The sequence below is a fragment of the Arachis hypogaea genome, chromosome 17, assembly GCF_003086295.3.
Source record: "Arachis hypogaea cultivar Tifrunner chromosome 17, arahy.Tifrunner.gnm2.J5K5, whole genome shotgun sequence".
Classification (NCBI taxonomy): domain Eukaryota; kingdom Viridiplantae; phylum Streptophyta; class Magnoliopsida; order Fabales; family Fabaceae; genus Arachis; species Arachis hypogaea.
This window is the reverse complement of record NC_092052.1, coordinates 48,693,358-48,696,655: the sequence shown is the minus strand read 5'-3', so window position 1 is coordinate 48,696,655 and position 3,298 is coordinate 48,693,358. Positions and strand designations below refer to the sequence as shown.

Below are 3,298 nucleotides of genomic sequence, written 5' to 3'. Positions count from 1 at the left end.
TCCTTTGGACTGAGGTTTCAACTATCATTAAAGAAGAGCTTCTTTGCCTTTCTCAGCAATTTAGCTTTTGTATGTAATGATCTGCTAAAGCTTGGCTGGCCATTGGCCATGTCTAGTGTTTTGGACCGGAGCTTTCACTGAAAGCTTGGCTGGCTAGTAAGCCATGTCTAATTCCTAGGCCGGAGCTTTAGACTAACATTGCATGATTCCTGGAATTCTCATTAGAAATTTTGAAGTCCTTATTTTTCTTTTTCCAATTAATTTTCGAAAAATCCAAAAAAATTAATAAAATCATAAAAACCAAAAAAATTTTGATGTTTCTTGTTTGAGTCTTGTGTCAATTTTTAAGTTTGGTGTCAATTGCATCTTTTTAATTTCATAAAAAATTTTCGAAACTCATGCATGTTGTTCTTCATGATCTTCAAGTTGTTCTTGATGATCTTCTTTGTTTGATCTTTGCATTTTCATGTTTTGAGTCTTTTCTTGTTTTTCATATGCATTTTCAATCTGTTAGTATCTAAAGTTTGAAAATTTCTAAGTTTGGTGTCTTGCATGTGTTTCTTTTCTTAAAAATTTTCAAAAATAAGTTCTTGGTGTTCATCTTGACATTCAAAGTGTTCTTGGTGTTCATCTTGACATTCAAAGTGTTCTTGCATGCATCATGCATTTTGATTCATAATTTTCATGTTTTGAGTCTTTTGGTTGTTTTTCTCTTTCTTCATTAAAAATTCAAAAATAAAAAAAATTATCTTTCCCTTTTTATCTCATAAATTTTCGAAAATTTGAGTTGACTTTTTCAAAACTTTTTAAAATTTAGTTGTTTCTTATGAGTCAAGTCAAATTTTCAATTTAAAAATTCTATCTTTTTCAAATCTTTTTCAAAAATCAAATCTTTTTCATTTTTCTTTCATAATTTTGAAATTTTCAAAATTTATTTTCAAAATCTTCCTCTTATTTCTATTTCATATTTTCGAAATTAATGCTAACAATTAATGTGATTGATTCAAAAATTTTAAGTTTGTTACTTGCCTAGTAAGAAAGATTCAATCTTTAAATTTTAAAATCATATCTTTTTGTTTCTTGTTAGTCAAGTAATCAACTTTAATTTTCAAAATAAAATCTTTTTAAATTTCTTTTTCAAATATTTTTCAAAATAAATTTCAATCACATCTTTTTCAAAATCAATTTCAAAATCTTTTCTAACCTCTTATCTTTTCAAATCTTTTTCAATTAACCACTTAACTTTTTGTTTGATTTTAAAAGTTTACTATTTCAATCATATCTTTTTCAAAACCACCTAACTACTTTTCTCTCTCTTATTTTCGAAAATTACTAACCCCTTTTTCAAAATTTGTTTTAATTAACTAATTGTCTTAAATTTTAATTTAATTTTATTTCCCATCTTAAATTTCGAATTCTAACTAATAGTCAACATAAAAACAAAAAAAATTATTTTTCACTTTATTTTTAATTTTCGAATTTTCCTCTCTCTCATCTCCTTCTATTTATTTATCTACTAACACTTCTCTTCTACTCAAAAATTTGAACCAACTCTTCTCCTCTGTGTTTGAATTCTTAACTTTTCTTTCTTCCATCCTTCTCTTCTTATACTCATATAAGGAATCTCTATACTATGACATAGAGGATTCCATATTTTTTTTTCTGTTCTCTTCCTTTTCGTATGAGCAGGAACAAGGATAAGAAAATTCTTGTTGAAGTTGATTCTGAACCTGAAAGGACTCTAAAGGGGAAGCTAAGGGAAGCTAAAGCACAACTCTCTGGAGAAAATCTGACAGAAATTTTCGAAAAAGAAGTAGACATGGCCGAAAATAATAATAATGGTGGAGATGCAAGGAAGATGCTTGGTGACTTTACTACACCAAATTCCAACTTACATGGAAGAAGCATCTCAATCCCTGCCATTGGAGCAAACAATTTTGAGCTAAAGCCTCAATTAGTTTCTCTGATGCAACAGAATTGCAAGTTTCATGGACTTCCATCAGAAGATCCTTTTTAGTTCCTAACTGAATTCTTGTAAATTTGTGATACTGTTAAGACCAATGGGGTTGATCCCGAGGTCTACAGGCTTATGCTTTTCCCATTTGCTGTAAGAGACAGAGCTAGAATATGGTTGGACTCTCAACCTAAAGATAGCCTGAACTCTTGGGATAAGCTGGTCATGGCTTTCTTAGCCAAGTTCTTTCCTCCTCAAAAGCTTAGCAAACTTAGAGTGGATGTTTAAACCTTCAAATAGAAAGAAGGTGAATCCCTCTATGAAGCTTGGGAGAGATACAAGCAACTGACCAAAAAGTGTCCTTCTGACATGCTTTCAGAATAGACCATCCTAGATATATTCTATGATGGTCTGTCTGAATTAGCTAAGATGTCATTGGACCATTCTGCAGGTGGATCCATTCACCTAAAGAAAACGCCTGCAGAAGCTCAGGAACTCATTGACATGGTTGCAAATAACCAGTTCATGTACACTTCTGAAAGGAATCCTGTGAGTAATGGGACGCCTCAGAGGAAAGGAGTTCTTGAAATTGATACTCTGAATGCCTTATTGGCTCAGAATAAAATATTCACTCAGCAAGTCAACTTGATTTCTCAAAGTCTGAATGGATTGCAAGCTGCAACCAACAGTACTAAAGAGGCATCTTCTGAAGAAGAAGCTTATGATCCTGAGAACCCTGCAATAGCAGAGGTGAATTACATGGGAGAATCCTATGGAAACACCTATAATCCCTTATGGAGAAATCATCCAAATTTCTCATGGAAAGATCAACAAAAGCCTCAACAAGGGTTTAATAATGGTGGAAGAAACAGGTTTAGCAATAGCAAGCCTTTTCCATCATCCTCTCAGCAACAGACAGAGAATTCTGAGCAGAGTCTATCTAGCTTAGCAAATATAATCTCTGATCTATCTAAGGCCACTCTAAGTTTCATGAATGAAACAAGGTCCTCTATTAGAAATTTGGAGGCACAAGTGGGCCAACTGAGTAAAGAGTCACTGAAACTCCTCCTAGTACTCTCCCAAGCAATACAGAAGAGAATCCAAAAAGATAGTGCAAGGCCATAACCTTAGTTGGTGTGGCCGAACCCAGAGAGGAGGAGGAGGACATGAATCCTAGTGAAGAAGACCTCCTGGGACGTTCACTGACCAATAAGGAGTTTTCCTTTGAGGAACCAAGGGAATCTGAGGCTCATCTAGAGACCATAGAGATTCTATTGAACCTCCTTTTACCATTCATGAGCTCTGATTACTATTCATCTTTTGAAGAAGATGAAGACATTATTC

The 3,298-nt window shown here is 33.1% G+C and overlaps 1 non-coding gene across 1 annotated transcript; it reads right to left on the bottom strand.

Annotated features, from left to right (window-relative positions):
• Positions 1 to 2,221: 2,221 nt before the first annotated feature.
• Positions 2,222 to 2,329, bottom strand: LOC112768817 (small nucleolar RNA R71). Its single transcript, XR_003186203.1, has one exon. It is a non-coding gene; the product is annotated as a small nucleolar RNA R71 (small nucleolar RNA).
• Between the last annotated feature and the right edge of the window lie 969 nt (positions 2,330 to 3,298).